The sequence below is a fragment of the Bubalus bubalis genome, chromosome 3, assembly GCF_019923935.1.
Source record: "Bubalus bubalis isolate 160015118507 breed Murrah chromosome 3, NDDB_SH_1, whole genome shotgun sequence".
Lineage (NCBI taxonomy): Eukaryota > Metazoa > Chordata > Mammalia > Artiodactyla > Bovidae > Bubalus > Bubalus bubalis.
In genome coordinates, this window is record NC_059159.1 from 116,659,487 (window position 1) to 116,681,684 (window position 22,198).

The window sequence follows — 22,198 nt, forward strand, 5'->3', positions numbered from 1 at the left end:
TTACCATCTGAGTGACCAGGGAAGTTGAACTGAACTGAGGCTAACATCAAAGTGTCAGCAGGGTTGAGTTCCTCTCTGGGGCCCTAGAGGAGAATTCATTTCCTTACCTTTCCAGCTTCTAGGGGCTGTTAATATTTGTTAATTTGTTAATATTCTTTGTACCTTTAACCCTATCTTGGCTTCTGCTTCTTGGAGACCCTGGACTTGCACAGCTTATCTTCCTTCAGTTCAGTTCAGTCGCTCAGTTGTGTCTGACCCCATAAACTGCAGCACACCAGGCCTTCCTGTCCATCACCAACTCCCATAGTTCACACAAACTTAAGTGCATCGAATTGGTAATGCCATCCAACCATCTCATCCTCTGTTGTCCCCTTCTCCTCCTGCCCCCAATCCCTTCCAGCATCAAGGTCTTTTCCAATGAGTCAGCTCTTCGCATCAGGAGGCCAAAGTATTGGAGTTTCAGCTTTAGTATCATTCCTTCCAATGAACACCCAGGACTGGTCTCATTTAGGATGGACTGGTTGGATCTCCTTGCAGTCCAAGGGACTCTCAAGAGTCGTCTCCAACACCACAGTTCAAAAGCATCAATTCTTTGGCGCTCAGCTTTCTTCACAGTCCAACTCTCACATCTGTACATGACCACAGGAAAAACCATAGCCTTGACTAGATGGACCTTTGTTGGCAAAGTAACATCTCTACTTTTTAATATGCTATCTAAGTTGGTCATAACTTTCCTTCCAAGGAGTAAGCATCTTTTAATCTCATGGCTGCAGTCACAATCTGCAGTGATTTTGGAGCCCCCCAAAATGAAGTCTGACACTGTTTCCACTGTTTCCCCATCTATTTCCCATGAAGTGATGGGACAAGATGCCATCATCTTTGTTTTCTGAATGTTGAGCTTTAAGCCAACTGTTTCACTCTCCTCTTTCACTTTCATCAAGAGGCTTTTTAGTTCCTCTTTACTTTCTGCCATAAGGGTGGTGTCATCTGCATATCTGAGGTTATTGATATTTCTCCCAGCAATCTTGATTCCAGCTTGTGCTTCTTCCAGCCCAGTGTTTCTCATGATGTACTCTGCATAAGTTAAATAAGCAGGGTGACAATATACAGCCTTAATGTACTCCTTTTCCTATTTGGAACCAGTCTGTTGTGTATTTTCCTTACTGTCTGGTCAAGTGTCCACTCCTACATGGTCTTCTCTGATAGATTTCACTACTGTAGACCCCTTTCCTGGTTTTTCATTAGCAATTCATTTTTATTGCCTTTATAGTGATGATCACAATGCTTACATACTTGTTTGTTTATTTGGTTAATTGTTTACTGCCTGTTTTCCTTACTGGAATGTAATCCTCCTTTGGGCAGGCACATGATCAGCCCCAGCACTTAGCTGCATTCCTGGCACATCTTACGTGCTTCAAAGATACTGTCAAATCAATCAATGAATTCTGATATATTTTCTTACAAGGGCCTGGGAGGTTTGGAGGTCGAGATTAACCTAGATATTACTGGGAGGCTAAAGGCAGCATATGGATCCCAGTTTCTTAGGTTAACCAGGTAAAAGAAATATGTCCCTAGCTGTTGACTATATGTACCCATTTCTCTGGGACAGCTCCATTTGGGTCAACTAAGAGTAATCACCTTTTTCAAGATGTTGATTCTGAAAAATAAAGGCCAGAATGACATACAGTGAGCATTAGAGAGAAAGGTAAATGCTATATGGTCTCTTATATGTGAAACAAACAAACAAAAATTAGAAACCAAGCTTATAGATACAGAGAACAGATTGGTGTTGCCAGAGTTAAGGGGCTGGTGGTGGTAGAAGTGAGTGAACTATTTTTATTTTTTAATTTAAATAAACTGAATTCAAAAATTGTGCATACCCATAATTATTGAAAAGGAAAGATATTCCACAGTGAATTAAGAGGGATATGATGAAAGTATTTTTCATAGTATAATTATTTTTAAAAGACTCTGTGTGTACACACACATATCCATATATATATATAAATTCAAAATGACATGCATTAAAATATCAACAGGTGAATGAACACAGGATAATTTTTATTTTGTTATCTTTATTTTTCTATAGTCTTTGAAGTCTTATAGTATATTACTTTACTCACCAAAACCTTAATTTTTGTTGTTACTTTCCTTCATGAAATCCATATAGAATTTAGAATTTCTGTATTTGAAACCCCACTTTCAGGAGATTACTAGGTGATTTATTATTTGTTTTCCCTAAATGTTTAAGTGGTAGCTATTTCACCCCAAGAAATAGTTTTTTGATTATGTGTCAACACCCAAAATAAGTTATAGAGGGGAGTTAATATGAAAATCTTAGATTTATAAGTTTATATGATGCCTAAAAGTGGCACTGTTCTCTTCCACTCTGAAGAGAAAAGCGGCTATCAGAGTCAAAGGCAAGGTTTGCTTTAATTTCCCGTGGTGCTGCGGTTTGTCCCAGACCTTTCCCCTTCATTACCGTGGTAGTGGCAGGGGAAGTCTGGGGGCTTCATTTGCTCCATTGATAAGGGCAGATACAGAATTAGGTGTAGGCGAAAGTTTGTTGCTATGTGTTCTTCAGTGACTATTTTAGTGGTAGGGGTATGTACCACATTTAAAAATTCTCTACAAAATATTACCCAGAGGACTTTAAAAAAATGTTCCTTCTCACTTAAAATGGTGAAGGTCAATACAACAAGAAGATTTGGCATTTTGGCCTCAGAAAATGTGAAATGTAGGGGTAAGGGTCATGGCTAATTAGCCCTGGAATTTAATTCTCATGTCTGGTCATATTGGAAGCTATATGACAGCTGGCTGAAAAGGGCAAAACTATTTCTGATGCTTTGAAACTGTGCTAGTCTTGAGCAAAGTTGAGCAAATTTAGTCAGAAGTTTTCCCCATGTTGGGATCTGAGGCTACAAATTATCTCAATTTGTGGCTCTCAGATAGATGAATTTGTGTGCTGTGATTAACTGATAATGGATCCCATTTTTGTCTTAGGTTCTGCTGGTCTGATGTTATATTATTCCCTTTGGACAGATTCTCAAAGGCAACAAACCTGTTAGCTATCCATTTCTTGGGCCCAAAATTACCACTTTTAATGTGCGTGTGTGTGTGTGTGTGTGTGTGTGTGTGTGTATGCACATGGGGGTATAAATGTATGCAGAAGTGATTGCATTTGCTTATATTTGATATGTCTATTTAACACAAACCTATACAGTTTAATAAAAATTCAATAGAGGTTCACCTATGCAAATCAAGACCAAGATATACAAAGCATAGAAAGTATTGGAACTGACAGAAAAATGTGCTATTATCTGAGCAATGCAATGAAAGAGAAACTATCCCTTTGCAAGGGGTCCATATTAGAATGGTAAAAATTTAAGAAAAGGCAGCATTACCCTACCCTAACTGTAAGGGTACAGAAAGAAAGAAAGAAAACCTGTCAGGTATTTGTGAAAGTAAAAAGTTCCCCTTTCTTTTAAGACACAATAGCTTGTGTAATTTTGTCACATGTATCTGTTGCTCTCATCTCTTACTTTGTGCTGAAATGCTCACCAGAGCATTCACGGGAGCAAGTCTCCCTCCCACCCCTGACACCTGCCACGGAGAATGTGTTGCATTATTCATTGGGAGCTAATGGCAGGTGATGAGATCTGTTCATGCTACATCCCTCACAGTAGGTGTTTATCACTCTGTTCACTCACAGCCCTGCTATTACTAAGGGGCCAGAAGAACCCTACACACTCGCTTGAAAGGTAATGGGAAACGTGCTCAGCTTTCTGGGCTCACAAGTGCAGATGAAGGTTATCACCAGGGCAGCTGCGAAGCCCAGGGCGGGAGGAAGGTGGTCACTCTAAAGAGAACAGCTTAATTTTGGAAATCCATACAAATCATGTCAGAGCCATGATAATCCATCTTCCTTAGCTTCCAGCCTTTCAGCAGTCATTGCTCTGTAATAATTTCCCCCGATTCACCTGTGATCTCTATAAATAACCGGGGTGAGGGAGGAAATGAGAGGGGGTAAGAGATGGGTCTGGCTTAGTGTCTGATGAGCATGCCAGCGAGGAATTTATCTCTGTCTAGTAAGCAAGATGCAGTCTCCTCCGAGGGTGGGTGGCGGCATGGCCACACAGAAGAAGCTGGTAGAGGGACAGTCCTGCGACCCCAACTCAGTGCTCTGGTGTCATTTGAAATCAACTTGATGGGAGAGGTAGTGGTTTCAGTGATTTATCTGGATGCTTGTGACAAAAAAATTATGGAGCACTACCATGGCAGCACGTGGGAGGAATAGAAGAAGGGTGACTATTTTATCCTCAAGTACTTAATTCCTTCCAGGAGCCTGAGTTAGCAGAGATTTCTTTGGTCTACCATTTTTGCCACAATAACCCCCTTTGATTCTAACATCTTTATTCATTGTATTCTGGTTAAGTCTTTTTTTTTTTTTTTTTTTAATTTGTATTTTTTGCCTTTTTAGGAGTAGGAGAACTTTGGGCATATAATCTGGGTTTCAAGGAGGTTAAGCAAAAGAATCTGGGGACAGAAAAATCACAATGGTCAAGATAACCGGGCAGAAAGGCAATTGAATTTTTGTTCTCCCAGCTCACTTGTGCTGACTTCACTACTCGTCCAAGATGGATACTGTCTCTTATCCAGGGTGTCCTGTTGGTGTAATGAAGGCCAGACGGAGTAGATTTAAGGTGGGGAAAACTTAGATTTCAGTCATAGGTCAACTAGTTAGTAGCTGTGGGAATTCATTTCAACTTTGTGAGCCTTGCTTTTAGTAATAGTATAATGGATGTAATATCAAGTCTAGGGTTACTTTGAAAACTAAATGATAAACATTCAACCAATGTTTTAGCAGTTTCTAACTCCTTTCATTCTTTTGAACTTTCTTCCATTCTTTTGAACTTCTTTTACTTGGCCAAAGTAAATGTCTTTAGGTAAGTTGACAAATCTTTTTTCACAAAGTGAACAAGTTCAAACACTCTAATAAGTGTTTTGTATTGGCTCTTAGTCAATGGGTTAGTGGTTAAATAAACTGATTTATAGCTGTGTCATGGAATATTATTCAGGGATAAGGGGAAAACAGTTGATGCAACAATTTGGATAGATCTCCATGGGAATTATGCTGAGTGTAAAAAGTCAGTCCCGAGAGGTTAAATACTATATGATTGTATTTATATAACATTTTTGACATGGCAACATGATAGCAATTCTTGTGTGCATGCTAAGTCGCTTCAGTCATGTCCGACTTTTTGCAACCCTATGGACTGTAGCCCTCCAAGCTCCTCTATCTTGGGATTCTCCAGGCAAGAATACTAGAGTGGGTTGCCATTTCCTCCTCCAGGGAATCTTCCCGAACCAGGGATCGAACTTGGGTCTCTCACATTGTGGGCAGATTCTTTACTGATGGAGCCACCAGGGATGGCATTATGATAGCAACAGGGAACAAATTAGTGGTTGTCAGGAGTTAGGTTAAAGGAAGGAAAGAGGGAGGTGAGTGTAATTATATAAAGGGTAACACGAGGAATCCTGTGGTGGTAGAATGTTCTGTGTCTTAACAGTGGTAGTGGTTCCCTGAACCTACATCTGTGATAAAATTGCATGAAACTGAGTATACACACACACCCCCACACCCACACACATGTAGGAGTGCAACTAAAAGTGAATGTCAGTAAATTGTATCAGTGTTGATTGGTTTTTATATTGTCCTGTAGTTTTGCAATGTATTACCACTGAGGGAAACTGGGTAAAGAATGTGGGAAATCTCTGTTATTTCCTACAGCTGCATGTGAGTCAAATACCTCAAAATTTAAAAAAAAAGTTTAAAAAGCATAAAAAATTGTCTTTAGTCTTTCCATAGTAGCCATATCCAGGTATAAATATAATTATCTCTCAGTTGGTAATATGACCATGAGGGTCATATTCCTTTAGTCTGATAATTTCTAAAAAAAAAATACTGAAGAAATAATAAAAATGATACACATACTTATGTCCAAAGATTTTCATCACAGCATTATTTAGAGCTGTGACATGCTAAAAGCAACTTAAATTTCCAACTTAATACTGCTTATTGCATATTTCTAAGATGAGATAAAAACTCTAGACTGAAGTAAAGCTTTAATGCACTAACCATTGACTACATGCCACAGATGAGGGATTTTTCTTATTTATACCATCTCCCCTATGTTTTCTGTCTTCTTCCAATTTTTGATACTATTCTGTGTTTTTCAGTTTATATATTGTTTTATTAATTACATTTTATATTATTTTATGAGGTACTGTTGTAAAGTAATTTATTTTGTCTTTTAATCCACCACATTTAGAATTCCTTTGAATCTTCCACTTTTTTCCAGCTTTACTGAGCTATAATTGACACAATAATCCCCTACTTTTTAAGACCAAAATATTTCAGCCCCTCCATTCTCTACCACATATCTCTAATTCTGTCAGTTAAGCCATCGCTTTTCCATTGTCAGGTTTTACAATGTGTGTCTATAATTAAGTCTTCTGTAATTTCTCTCTAGGTTAATTCTGCACATTGAAAACCACTAAATAGGATTTCCAATATTATGATTATATAAATATTTTGCAGTTTGGAACCAGTTAGCATAATTCCATTCCTAGAGAAAGCGATGACACCCTATGCCACTGAAACAGTGTTGCTTGAAGGAGAAAATTCCTCAGAAGGTCGAATGAATTCTTATCTACTATTAGTTGCTCATGGAGAAGGCAATGGCACCCCACTCCAGTACTCTTGCCTGGAAAATCCCAGGGATGGAGGAGCCTGGTAGGCTGCAGTCCATGGGGTCGCGAAGAGTCGGACACGACTGAGTGACTTCACTTTCATGTTTCACTTTCATCCACTGGAGAAGGAAATGGCACCCCATTCCAGTGTTCTTGCCTGGGGAATCCCAGGGACTGGGCAGCCTGGTGGGCTGCCGTCTATGGGGTCGCACAGAGTCAGACACGACTGAAGTGACTTAGCAGCAGCAGCAGCAGCAGCAGCAGCAGCATTAGTTGTTCAAAACTGTGTCACGTGTTTTTGATCGCAGCATATGTATACTGTAACTTTCTTAAGTGTACTCTGTATTACCTAGAATTTCTAATTGCCTTGATGTATTTATTCATTTCTTTACTATGTTGCCAAACTTATCCAATTCCTTAATCATATTATTTATTGAATACTGAATTTTAAAGTTAATTTTGAAGCAGTTGCTATAAACTTTCATTGTTTCCTGGTTTAGCTTTTTTTCTTGTACTCCTTTTTCATGAGGCCACAACTTTATTCCACTGTATCTCTTCCTCTTCCAAGCAGGTGAATGGGAGGCAAAATTTTTTTCATTCTTGAAAGGAAAACCCAATTAATTGAAAAGTGTCAGTTTAGTGGATAGATACATATGATGGATTTGTGTCTTGCTCATTAATGCATTGTCAGAGTTTGTTTTTCTACCCCTGGATGTAGTCTTGGAGAACTTCCATAGCTTTCTGGTTACTTATGGTTAAAAGCTGTCTAGTCCATTATCAGATCTTCCATCTCATCTCCTCCCCTTTCTCCAGCAAGCCTTAGATTTTGTTGTCTTCACTTGGGCTCTGTCTGACCCAGCCCTTCATGCTGGGATCTCTTCTTCCCTTCTTTGGGCCTAACCTTCTGATCTTCCCTTAACTTCTGTCTTGTTTTAGAGGAATAACAAATACTGAATGGCCACAGCAGAGACTTTTGCTGATGATGGGGAAGGAATAACACGACACTAGCCTCAAAGCCCATCATTTGAGCAGACTGACACCAATCCATTCATATCCTGGTGTATCTGGGTTTTGGGATTCTAACCCAGATAGACTATGGGGAAGAAATAAAGCCTTCTCCACTTCTGCAAGTCAACTTGACTTCTACCAGTCTAGGTCAGCTACCATTGGAAATTTTCCATTCATTGCTATTAATAAGTGAAATGTCTTCTAAGATTCTGCCAGTAGTCTAAGGCTCCATTTTAATTTTGATGCACTCATGAGATCTTTATATTTTTCCACTTTAAAAAGGTATTTTAGTGGTAAATTGAGAGAGAAATCTTTGCTAAGCAGATTCTATTATAAAATCAGAACACATACATGTTTGTGTATAAACACAAATAAACAGAATGTCTCAGGTAACTAGACTTTGGACAGATCTCTTAGTTCCTGCTAACGTAGCTAATTTGAAGTATACTGTTTAACTTTATCCCAATGCCTTCATGCTAGATATAATAGAGCAATGATATCAGCATTTTATAATTAATAGTTTGTCACACCTTAATTTTTGGAGCAGTTAAAGTTTGGCTAAACCATATTTATAAATTAAATTTCTCTGTCTGACCTCCTGGCATGTTTGGTTGCAGTGAATCTTAGTTCTGTTTGGCAAATTAAAAAGAATATGACAAGACATTTTGAAAAGATTAGATAAAGAAGGATGGGTTTCCCAGGTGGCACTAGTGACAAAGAACCCATCTGCCAACTCAGGAGATGCAAGAGGGAAGATCCCTTTGAGTGGGAAATGGCAATGCGCTCCAGTATTGTTGCCCAGAGAATTCCATAGACAGAGTAGCCTGGCTGGCAGTCCATGCGACTGCAGAGAGTCAAGACATGACTGGGTGACTGAGTGCAAAGAAGGATATGAACATTAAGCTATTAAAAAATAGAAGGATTTAAAGTCTTTAATATGCAGAAGCATTCCATTTTATGAAGTGGTCAAATATTTAGCAACCTCTACTAGAAAGTGGTCCCAAACCTGGAAGTAAACAGAAGACTGTTATCTGCACCTTTAGATATATTGCTACAATTGTTAAATTATATTCGAGAGCCATTGCTTCAAAAGACAGGAATTTGAGATTAAAAAAAATTTGAAACTTATTTAAAATTTTTGACTTTAAAGAAGATATTGATTAAGCATCAGTGAAATTACTAAGGGTGTGGGCTCTAGCATCAGAGAGATGCGGTTTGGAATTCTGGATTCTGCCTCTTCCATTGTCTGATTTGGGGTAAGCTATTTATCACTTTCTAGACCCTAGAAAATGATAAATAGCTTACCCCAAATAGAAGGCGATGGCACCCCACTCCAGTACTCTTGCCTGGAAAATCCCATGGACGGAGGAGCCTGGTAGGCTGCAGTCCATGGGGTCGCGAAGAGTCGGACACAACTGAGCGACTTCACTTTCACTTTTCACTTTCATGCATTGGAGAAGGAAATGGCAACCCATTCCAGTGTTCTTGCCTGGAGAATCCCAGGGACGGGGGAACCTGGTGGGCTGCCATCTATGGGGTCACACAGAGTTGGACATGACTGAAGCGACTTAGCAGCAGCAGCAGCAGCAGACCCTAGTTTCATGTGTATGTTGGACATAATAACACCTATCTCAAAAGAACTGCTTTGGGTGATTATATGAGAAAATCTATGTAAAGATTATTTTTAACTTATTAACTATATAAGAATAATCATAAATAATTTATGTCAAATATTAATTGTGAACTCTTAATTTATGCCAATATTTTATTCTTTAAAGATATTGAATAAGTGAGTCTTACACAGTAACTTCCTGAGCTTTCTAAATTTGTCTGAAATCATACTCTTCACAGAATTGACCATGATCTTAACATCCATACTTGGAAGAAACTTCCGTAAAGTTTCAAAATACCCCATCAATGAATTATGAAGAGCTATTAATTGCTCTCTATATTAATATCCAGCATGAATAAACCTTTATTATGGTGTATTACCAGTTATACAGTGGGCTATAGCAGTTTTAGGACCACCTGCATATTTACATGCTTGAGCAAGAAACAGATAAAACAGAGAGTGGATATTCAGACTCTAGTCATTCATACACAGTTCTTGGTGAGTTATCCTTCTTCCACTTTCTTTTGGCCCAGATAGCTACCCTCTTTCCTACCTACTGTGCTGGAAGTTGATTATGGGGGTCTAAGTTCCAAATCCTAGTTCTATCGAATTTATATTTTAGCATTATGAAGTATAGCATTTATAGGATTAAAAAATCTGCCAATATTTTAAAAAGCTGCTTTGGCCATGAAAGAACATGTACTTTCAGAGATGTGGAGAAAAGACTAATAAAAGCTAGTGAAGTAAGGACACATGTATGGTTAGATCAGCTCTGACTGCAGGGCATCGGGCACATGTGGGCCCTGTAGAGCCAGATACACAGACTTGTGTGTATCTGATTTCATTCTGGACACTTTCATTAACCATCTATGTGTCTTTGGGGAAGCTAAAAGAGTTCTGTAAGCCTCTGACTTCTCAGCTATAAAACGTCAAGGGGTATAATTCTGGGAGTCACAGAAACTGGGCTTAAATCGCAGCTCTTCTACTTAACAAACTGTGTGGACAAGGTATTTAAAATTTGAGCCTCAGTTGCCTCCAGGGTCAGATGGGGATAACAATAGGATTTACTGCATACAACTTTATGAGGATTAAATGAGTTAATACATTTAAATACAAGTAAAGTACCATGCATGTAATAATGCACATTATATGTGAGTTAATATTTTAAGTGTCTGGTTGAATTAAAGAAAAGAAAAACCCCTAGGCAGACCAGTACTATGGAGAAAGTTGTTTCTGTGCCTCCAATCTCCTTTTGATTCTCATCCCATCAGGAGAATCGTGGCTCCCCCAAATGTCCATGCCTTAATTCCTAGAACCTATGTATTAAGTTACAAGGGGAAAAAAAAAAATCTTTGCGTTGTCAGTAAGGGTGTAAACTAGCCAATGTCTTGATTTTGGCCTTGTGAAACCTTGATGAGAAAAAGCAGTTGAGCTAGCTTATACTTCTGACTTGTACAACTGTGAGATAATACATTTGTGTTGTTTTTAGTGATTGTGTTTGTGGCAGTTTGTTACAGTGGGAGAAAACTAACATACTACCCGACCCCCTTGCAGACCCCGTGACAGTGGCTGCAACTTCAAGGATATTTCAAAGGATCACCTGGAGAGGAAAGGTCTGTGTAAGATCGTTGTAGAGACTTAGGTAATATAAAGACATTTCTCAGAAGGATGCAGTCAACATTACATGAGCAGGAAAGGATAGGATGGAGCGTGTATTCTCCATCTACATATAGTGAGATTTGAGGAATTTTAAAACTTAAAGCAACATTTATGAGTCTACATTTACCTCCTTGTTTTAAGATGAAGAAACTGAAAATCACCTTGCCAGTGAACTTGCCCAAGGTAAAATATCCAGTTAAGTATTTGTTCCAGGCTAAGATTGATCAGCCAGATTTTTGTGGTGTCCTCTTTTTACTCTATGTTCTATTTACACCTCACTGATCCCAGTCATGTAATGAAGCATGGACCAGCAAAATGCTGAGGGAAGTGGCTAGGAATGTCAACAGTGTTTTCCTTTTCAGCCTGGAAACTTGAAGACCAGCTTCTTTAAAAAATAGGATTTTAGGTATAAATATGCATATGGCTTCACTTACCCTCCAGATAGGACTTATGCATATGGAATCCTAGCATAATTATATTGCTTAAGCATTCTGCTTTGTCTATAGGCGAACACGGTCATAGGTGAAAAGAAGTCATTGAAACATCAGATGAGGGATTAGGTTAGGTGATTGCCAAGATCATTTCTTGTCCTAGAATTGTTAAGAGCACTCAGCTAGTGACTTACGTTGGCTTAGAAGGATACCATCCAGACCTTGACCAGTGTTTGAAAACAATTTCCCAGCCAGCAAGGCAAATCGATAATTCCACAAGTTGGCCATGTTTCTGGTATATCATCCATGAAATCACCAGGCAGACATGTCACGGCATCATAGAACCTTCACCCAGGTTCACATAGGTGAGATGTATGACAGCCTTGGACAACAGAGGAGCTATTTTTCTCTTTGTAGTGTTGAAAGTCTGACTTTCTTTTTGGGTGCTGTAAAAATCCAAATAGATGCATATGTAACATGTTAGTGAGTGGGATTTTTTTCTGTTGCTCCAGAATTGATAATATGGCTCAGTGTTGAAGAGGGTCCAAGTATCCCTTATTTAAATGGAGACACCCAACACTGGGCTAGAAACCTCTCCAGAACTTAATAAGAAGCAACCTGCCCTTCTCACTCAGCCGTCTTCTCAGCCCAAGTTATAAGAATAAGACTGTGTGTATTAGTTCCCTAGTGCTGTCCTAACAGACCACTGCAGATTGGGTGGCTTACACAGTGGAAATTGATTGTCTCATAGTTTCTAGAGGCTGAAAGTTGAGATTAAGCATTGGCAGGGCGTATTTCTTCTGAGGTCTCTCTTACTGACCTGTAGATAGCTATCTTCTTCCTGTGTCTTCACATGGCCTTTTCTCTGTACTGTACCTGTTTCCAAATTTCCTCTTCTTACAAGGACACCAGTCTCACTAGATCAGGGCCCACCCTAATGACCTCATTTTAACTTAATTTATCTCTTTATATACCCTATATCTAAATACAGCCATAGTCTGTATGACATGGGTATCAGGGCTTTAGTGTGCAAATTCTGGGCCAACCCAGAGCAATGGGGAAAGGACAAGGGCATGGCAACCCACTCCAGTATTCTTGTCTGGAGACTCCTCATGGGCAGAAGAGCCTGGCAGGCTATAGCTCATGGGGTCGCAAAGAGTTGACTGAGCGACTAAGCACACATGAATACAGAGGAAGTTGCTTTGTTGTTTGGAATTTTTAAAGACTGCATTTTTACTTAACTTTCACCTGTTTGGGAAAGATCAAAAGAGAACCACAACTGTTAGCATGGCTACACATAAAGGACTATAGAGGTTAAAGGATACATCACATATCCTTGGACTGCCCAGGTGACATCTAGGCAAGCTAGTGGATAACACAACGCAGGGAAGGATTTGAAGGTAAGCATCATTGGTTGGGCTGCTTAAATCATACACATACTATCTTTGTTAATGATTCTCAACAAGAGTAAATTGGTCCTCCAGGATACAATTAGAAATTTTAGTTGTAACAATTGAGGGGAAGCACTACTGTATCTAATGGGAAGAGGCCAAAGATGCTGCTAAACATCCAACAATGTACAGGGCAGGCTATACAACAAAGAAGTATCCAAGTCAAAATTGAAATAGTGCTGCTGTTGAGAACCCTGATTTATGTGAACCCCACATTGGCATATGCTACCATATTGGCATGGGCCATCATAATTTCATAGAACCAGACTGCATCAGAGGGAGACCAGCGATGCCTCCTCATTGCTGACAGGTGACCCATTACATAAGAGTATTTTTGCCTCCTTTATTTCTCCTCCTAGGACTCAACCTTAAGGATTGAGATCAAGGGGAAAGAAGGGAAAGGAGTTACCAGAAGTATACCACATATTCCCATTCTGCAATTCAGGGACATGGTGGAGAAGGAAGAATATAAAATCAGATCATGCCCTCCTCTCCTTATTAGGCTCCTTGAACCTCTGATCTAGTCTGTGATATAACAAGTAGTTAGTTTTGAATTAAATATGAGATTGAAATATTAACTAGACTGGGTTTTTATTATTGTTGTTCAGTCACTTAGTCATGTCCAGCTCTTTGCAACCCCATGAACTGCAACATGCCAGGCTTCCCTGGGTTTTTATAAGTACCTAGGAGAAGGCAGGGAGAAGGCAATGGCACCCCACTCCAGTACTGTTGCCCAGAAAATGCCATGGATGGAGGAGCCTGGTAGGCTGCAGTCCATGGGGTTGTTAAGAGTCAGACACGACTGAGCGACTTCACTTTCACTTTCCACTTTCATGCATTGGAGAAGGAAATGGCAACCCACTCCAGTGTTCTTGCCTGGAGAATCCCATGGAAGGAGAAGCCTGGTAGGCTGCAGTCCATGGGGTCGCACAGAGTTGGACACAACTGAAGCGACTTAGCAGCAGCAGCAGCAGGAGAAGGTAATGGCAACCCACTCCAGCACTCTTGCCTGGAAAATCCCATGGATGGAGGAGCCTGTGTCCGTGGGGTCGCTAGGAGTCAGACACGACTGAGTGACTTCACTTTCACTTTTCACTTTCATGCTTTGGAAAGGAAATGGCAACCCACTCCAGTGTTCTTGCCTGGAGAATCCCAGGGACAGGGGAGCCTGGTGGGCTGCTGTCTATGGGGCCGCACAGAGTCAGCCGCAACTGAAGCGACTTAGCAGCAGCAGCAGAAAACTATGGATCTGCCTCAATGTCTTTAAGCACTGGGGAGGGAAAACTCAACAATGGTGAACTTAGAAAGAGTGATGATAAGAAATAAAGTAATTTCTTGGTTATAGCCCAATGGCTTGAAATTCTTATTATAGGAGAAAATGTATAATGTAAAGATGACCTATACTTGTATGCAGGTTTGCACACATGCCAGTCAGGATCTTGCCTTGTGATGCCACCAATAGACGATGCATTCCAAAGAAAGACAACCAAATGTTTGCTCAACTCAGTATCCTAAATTTTTTGAACCATAAGTGGGGTGATGATTTTTTGAAGTGTAATGTCATACTTATTCATCTGGCCATGTGATATAGAGAAAATAGTATCTGTTTTGGAGTGAGAACATCTAGGTCCACTTCACAACTTAACAACTTACTCAGCTGAGGATGTGATCTTTGTTTGTTACATAACTTCTCTTTGAGTCCCATTTTTCCATCTTCAAGGTGGGTGAATGCAGGTTCGATCATTACTCATAAAGTTTGTTTAGAGTTTACTTGGGGTGAGGGAATAAGTCCTTATTTCTTCCTGATTTAGCAAAATGTTTTCATACTCATAATGCAGTTATAGCTACTATTTACAGAGTACTTTTCTATATGATTTTATTTACATAATTTTCAAAACCAAGCAAAACTGATCTATAGTGATAAATTTTCAGCATGGTATTTACCTTTGGCTGGATAGGGTCATGAAGGGTAGCTTCTGAAATGCTGGTAGTGTTTTCTTCCTTATCTGGTATTGTGCATTGATTTCCAAGTTTGCATTTCAGTAAAATGTTGACTTACAAATATTTTGACCACCTTTAAAATTGTCATTGCCTCAAGTGCAGTTCCTGAAACCAGAATTAAAATAGGCAGTTTCTTAAAAATGCCCCATATTCTTTTCTGATTAGTCTTGAGAACTGGATAGGAAATTTAGTCCTAATTTGCTTTATAACCAAAGAACCATGAAGTGTTTTTGATTTTAATAGGAAAGTTGGTGCAGTTTTGGAGTCATTGGATAGATTACTGTAGAAGAAACTATGAAGTCTGACATTGTTTCTTCCCTACGTTCTTTTCTTTCCTATCTCCTCTGAGCTCTTTTCTTCTGATGTAATTGTCACTCAGGGGAGCCTAGTACAGTGCCTGTCTGCTCTGCTGCTGTCAGGAGGGCAGGCATTTGGGGAGTGAGCATTCACCAAAATTGGGGGTCTGATCTGTTACCTCATTGTGGAAACGAGGAACATTGTAGAGTGAATTTCAAACAATGGAGCCCTGACAGCAGAAAGGAAGGGGACCTCTTCTTGGAAAGAGACTCTCCTACAATCTCAGAGATCTTTGTTGAGAAGAGCTGTTCCCTCTGCTGGAGCCTCCTTTAACACCCACAGAAGCCCTTCTGCTGGAAAGTTACCTTTTAGCAAAGGTGGAATGATCAAGCAGGAAAGAAAAGCCCTTTTAGCTGTCCAGGTGGTCAGAAAGGAAAGAGGAAACAACATCAGGGACTTGTGTTGTTAAATAGCTGCCCTGCTTCTTTTGTTGTGTGCACAAACGCAGTGTTTGTGAAGGGAAGTGTTTGGTAACTATGCACACAGCAGGAAAGTATAGTGAACATTTTCTCGGATTGATCGATTCACACTACGTGTCTTTGATGTGCAAGAAATTGGGGTTACAGGATTATTAAAACATGGTTCTTGGCTTCAGTATCTTCTCCGCTGGGTAAAGCAGACATGTTGGGCAAAATAGCATTCTGGTTTGTTTGTGATACATGGAGGCATGAATGTGTTGGAAATAAATGCATGGTGAATAGTTTTAAAAATGTTATGTTCTGTATAATCCCATTTATGTAAAAGGTTAATATATAGTGTAATGATTCCACTTAAATAATATATTCAAATATTAAAAATATTTAAAAATCTAGAAGCAGTATATTTGTATTTTATTATTGACTAATTATAAGATTAAGAACAGTTTTAAAATTTAATTTTTGAGAGTAAAATTTTTTTTCTATTTTTAAGATATGTGCTCATTGTAAAAAAAAAAAGTCAGTCTTTAAAGATGTAAAGAAGGGAGTGACAAATCACAAGTAATCCATTTTCTAGATGTACAGACATGAATGAGTTGGCATATATCTTTTTCGACTTTTTCTTAAGCACATGTACACCCAACATAAACATATATTTGAGGTCATGCTATGCTTTTTCTTTCCATTTTATGTTATTTAAATCATTTATTTAAAAGAAATATGCAATGTATATTTGTTCATTTATTTTTCCAGCTTTATTGAAGTATAATTGATAAATTACACCTATTTAAGGTGTTATTGTTGTTCAGTCACCCAGTCATGTCCGACTCTTAGAGACCCCATGGACCCCAGGCCTCCCTATCCCTCACCATCTCCTGGAGTTTGCTCAAGTTCATACTAGGCCACCAGGGAATTTCCCATTTAAAGTGTACAACATGATTATTTGATATATGTATTGTTTAGTTTTTGTAAGCAGAGGTGAGTTTGAAATGAAAAACAGAATTTTTTCTCCTTATTATTCCTCAACCTCATTTTCACTCTCCCAAACCAACTGCTTTTATATACTGCTGTTTTTTACTCCTTCCTGTGATTAATTTCATATATATATATCTGTGTGTGTGTGTGTGTATATATATATATATATATTTATATATATACACGTACTTATATTCCTGCTCTTCCTTCTATTACCTCTTTTGCTCTTTCACTTCCCAGTTTCTGGCAGCTCTTCTTTTAATTTTACATAGTCATGGTGAAACATTTACCTTCCTTTCTGAAACCATAATTATTATGAGCTTGGTCTTTAGCTTTTACTGAAGGCTGAAAACCAATAAATATTATTTGTTTTTATGGCTATGTACATATTATTCACCGCAAATTCAAATAAAGGTGTTGGATTGCATTTCCTTCTTTTTATGTCCAACATTATAACATTATTGCCATTTGAGGAAGAATGTTTCTAATGTCAAAGTCAAATGGATTTGCTTTTATTACAGTTTTGCTTCATTTTTAACATGAGTCATATTTAAACAATGGCTTTTTTGGATAGCTCTTCTTTCTTCTGTCTTTGCTTTTTTGTTGACTTTTAATAAATGAATTTATTATCTTATTGCATTTTTTTGCCCAGTGGTTGTTGAAATAAAAGTGACTTTTTATACTATGTTACCAAAATTATCCAACCTCATTTTTTGCATAAGCAATACTTTCTTCTCAAAGAAAACCCTCCTAGAACATATTGACTCCCTATTGTATCTGGGCTCGTTGTTCTTTTAATCTGCTTACAACTTCAAAGTTGTTAGCCCCACAGAGTATCTTGCACTCTTGGGGTAACTTTTTTTTCTTTTGGAATCCTATGTCTTCCCTTTTTCAGTTTCAACTTTATTTTGTTAATAAATATACATATGAATAAATATATATATTTATATATTTATAATATAAATGTACAAATGAATAGTACATATTCATTTTTTGTCAGATTCATGAACAACGCTGGTTTATCAACATTCTGCACAGAATCCAAATACACCTTTATATTTTTCTCTGTGCTTTGAGTGTTGTTTAGTATCATAGAATTTTAGGTCCAGAATCTTGTGCAACTTTGAATTCATCTTTATCTTCTAGCATTCAGACTGGCTGGTAAGAGGTTTGACGTCAATCTGATTATGTATCTACTTAATTGTTTTGTAGATGAAGCATATTTTGGTTCAGTCTCCTGGAAGCTGTTTGAAGGCAAGAGCAGTTGCTCGGCCAGAGATAATTTCATCTCAATCAGGCCTGTAGGAGTGAAGTGCAGAACTGTGAGAGAGCCAATCTGTGTGAATCAGTAGCTCTCCTTTTGTAACTTGGCTTCATTTCTCAATTTTCCTAAAAAGCCTGGCTAGAACTTTTCATTCTTTATGCACTAATGGTCAGTGAGAATTATATAGAGCACTCGCTATTTACTGAAGCATGGCATGGCTAAATGGAAGAGTACAAAATATGCAGCATTTGTTTTTAAGGATTCTGGATCCATCAGAGATAAAATACATTTGACCTAAGCCTTTGTCTTCTGGAAATAGTTTCTAGTTTGAATTCTGTTGTATTTATTTTCATCACAGAAGAGCCTGAATATACCCACAATTTACAGGTAAAATAGGTATTGTTATTGTTATTGTTACCATATTGTTACTTTTATAAAATAGTTGTCTGATTTCATCTATAAGCAACTTGACAGATGTTTATTGTGATTGTAAATTTGAGTTTTGGAAACCCAGCGATAAGCCCAACTGGTCAGATGAGTTATACAAGAAGGGCTGGCCCTATTTTAAAGTTCATCTATAATGGCACCCCACTCCAGTACTCGTGCCTGGAAAACCCCATGGATGGAGGAGCCTGGAAGGCTGCAGTCCATGGGGTCACTGAGGGTCGGACACGACTGAGCGATTTCACTTTCACTTTTCACTTTCATGCATTGGAGAAGGAAATGGCAACCCACTGCAGTTGCCTGGAGAATCCCAGAGACAGGGGAGCCTGGTGGGCTGCCGTCTATGGGATCACACAGAGTCGAACACGACTGAAGTGACTTAGCAGCAGCAGCATACTTATTGAAACTTAAGAGTTTCTAGTCTATACCAGATCTAGACCCATCCTTGTTCAAATGCAGATTTTCCCTAGGGCCTAGATATAGAGCTTTTGAAGATGTGGGCAGATATAATCTGATATACATGAGGTAAATGGAGGGCAAGAATTGTTCATGTGTTTGAGAGAAGACATGGAGTAACAGTTTCTTAGCTATTAAATCTTTGAGTGGAGGTTTGTGACATAAATAGATCAGGCTACTGAGAAGGGGATAAAACCTCTTTCATTTGTATAACTAGGAAAATAATAGCCCCTATGCATGAGGACATTCTGAGTGTGTCTCCTACTGACACCATGGTTCTGCCATATTCTGAAATATTTATTGAAAAAGTTTAGAATCATCAATAATAGTTACTTGATGGAGGTTTGTGGAAATGTGCTCTTTCAGCTCTGAGGACCATGTGGTTCTATTCAGCTAGTTATTATCACAAATAATTAAGGTCAAAAGCACCATTGACGCTTATTTTTCCACAGTGCATTAAAAATAATATTCTTTGTCTGAAAGCTGCTGAATCTGATACACCACTTTGAATCCTTCTAGTGCATTAGTGGGGCAGACTTCTGTGATGGTGGCCCTGTGTTTGAATGACCTTTGTGCATAGAATTAAGTGATGGCAATAGGCAGAATAATCTCAGCCACTGTGTTCTAGAATTATGGGTTTATAGAAGGCTGCAGGAATCAGGCCATTGAGATAACTTAATCAAATGCAAGAGGAATTTTTATCTGAAAGGTACTTTTGCTTCCGTTTCTTTGTGTCCAGAGAGGGTCTACAGTGGGAAGGAAGATAGACAAAGTACAGGAAGAAGAACAAGTTGCAGTAATTTTCTCTTCCTTTGACGAAGCACTTGACTCACCTGGTTGCTTTTTATCGGCCACACAACTTAAGCTGAACAAGCTATCATACTTTCTCATTGTTATCCGTGAATTTTACATGCTAATTATTCTCTACGCATTTTGTCTCTTCTTTGTTCATTTGTATCTCCTTCATTTCCTTCCTCTTTTTTTCTATTTCCCTCATAGTTATCTGTTCATTCATTACACGTGCACCTGTGGATGATGTTCTGTGAATAGAGACCATGTGATGTGATGGATACAGAAGTGGCTAACATAGGGCTCTAATCCTGCAGGATGTCACACCCTGGTTTGTGAGGCTTAGAAGATAATATTTAGAAATTACCTTTGTCTTTTCAGTTGTTTTGGTACTTTGGAGGTGGAGCTTATCTTTTGTATATATACATCTCCTACCCTGTAAAGATACACAGATGAAAATGAAGTTGTTAACTTCATGGGCTTGAGGTTTGTAGTACAGACTCTGGCCCCACATCCTGCTTTCTCTGTATGCTCTTCTCCCATCTATGGTCATAAGTGACACACCTTTAGGATACCTCCTGGCTTCTTCTATTTGAAAGCTCATAGTTCAAAGCTATGGTTAGTTATCTTTTATTTATTTATTTATTTGGTCAATGTCCTCCCATATTCATTGGACTTATTACTATCATTATTTAAAGAGGAAAGCTCAGCTTAATGCACAGAGAGAAAAGGATAAATAGCTACAGAATTTCAATTCTGATTTTTACAAGTTTTCTCAATCATTCTTTGAGAAAGTACAAGATGGATAACACCCCTTGATGCTGCTGGATCTCTCCTGTTGAAAAAAGACATTCATTTCTGACACTTAAAAAAGTGTGTCGTTTGGTAGCAAGAGACTTTTTATGTCCTATTCCTGGATCCTCTAGGCACTCTTGGTTCCAAAGCTTCCTCAGAGCTGCCGAGCAAATCCCCAGGGCCCTGGCTCTGTGGGCCCAGTGTGGGCCTCTCTGGTTTTCAGCAAAGTGACTGATGATGGCACTGTTCATCATACCAGCTGTCTCCAGAGTATAAGCAGAAAGGCACCTCACGTTCAGTTCAGAACCACAGAATCTTCATGCAGATCTATTCTGACGTGACTTCGACAGCAAAATAATTTTCAAAATGTTTTACGACCCCAGGCACCTCTAAAATAGCTTCACTTGTCACTTCTGTAGCCTCAAATCAGAATTAGACTAATATCAGGGGGATGGCAGCAGCACATTAGCCTGTCAAGCGGGAAGATCTGAACTTATGGGGAATACTGCCTGCTCCGGAGATAGCAACTGTAAGAGGAAAGATTGTTTAGCTAAGCAACGTTCACTGCCAGGTTCATATGGACTTCACATTGGAAAACAGTTGGGAAGGGATAAACATTTTATAATCCTGATTTGCATAGCACTTTACAGTTTATAATATATCCCCGTTTTCTCTTTTTATCCTCATCATAGGCCTATTAGTAGGGGGGGCTATTGTCTCCATGTTACAGAAACAGCCTGAGACAGGTCCAAGACCTGCCCCAGACTCAGTTGGAATCATTTGCACTTTGTGAGGTGACTTTTACTCACCTGCATCCTGAATAAATAAACAGGGGTACATAATTTTATTGCATTTTATTGTATTTGCCTCACAGATAACTGCATTTTCTACAAATTGAAGATTGTGGCAACCCTGTGTCAAGTAAGTCTGTTGATACCATTTTCCCAGTAGCATTTGCTTGCTTTGTGTCCCTGTGCCACGTTTTGCTAGTTCTTTCACTATTTTCACACTTTCTATTATTATTGTATTGGTTATGGTGACCTGTGATCCATGATCTCTGTTATTGTTGTAGCTGTTTTGAGGTACCATGAACCATGTCCATATGTGACAATGAACTTAATTGATAAATGTTGTGTGTGTTCTGACTGCTCCACCAACTGGCCATCATTGCCTGTCTCTCTCCCTCTCCTCAGGCCTCCCTATTTCCTGAGACACAACAATATTGAAATTAGGCCTATTAATAACCCTACGACGGCCTTTAAGCATTCAGGTAAAATAAAGAGTCACATGTCTCTCACTTTAAATCTAAAGCTAGAAATCATTATGCTTAGTGAGGAATGCATGTCAAAAACTGAGATGGGGGAAAGCTGGGCCTCTTGCACCAAACATTTAAGCCAAGTTATGAATGCAAAGGAAAAGTTATTGCAGGGAATTAAAATTGCTTCTATAGTGAACATGTGATTTATGAGAAAATAATATATCAATAAAATATTGTTGCTGATAAGGTCTGGATAGAAGGTCAGACAAGCCACAACATTCCCTTAAGCCAAAATCTAATCCAGAGCAAGGCTATAACTCCCTTCAATTTTACGAAAGGCTGAGAAAGGTGAGGAAGCTTCAGAAGAAAAGTTCTGAAGCTCACAGAGGTTGATTCATGAGGTTTAAGGAAAGAAACTTTCTCCACAACATAAAACTACAGGATGTATGCATACATATGTATACCTGTGGCTGATTCATGTTGATATATGGCTGAAAACAGCATAATATTATAAAGCAATTATCCTCTA

The 22,198-nt window shown here is 38.8% G+C and overlaps 1 long non-coding RNA gene across 1 annotated transcript in view; it reads left to right on the forward strand.

Annotated features, from left to right (window-relative positions):
• Positions 1–22,198, forward strand: part of LOC112583906 — a 264,902-nt gene that overhangs the window by 149,181 nt on the left and 93,523 nt on the right. Inside the window, exons 6-7 of the long non-coding RNA XR_006549966.1 lie at positions 21,286–21,332; positions 21,605–21,681. This is a non-coding gene — a long non-coding RNA (uncharacterized LOC112583906). The remainder of the gene's footprint in view (positions 1–21,285; positions 21,333–21,604; positions 21,682–22,198) is intronic.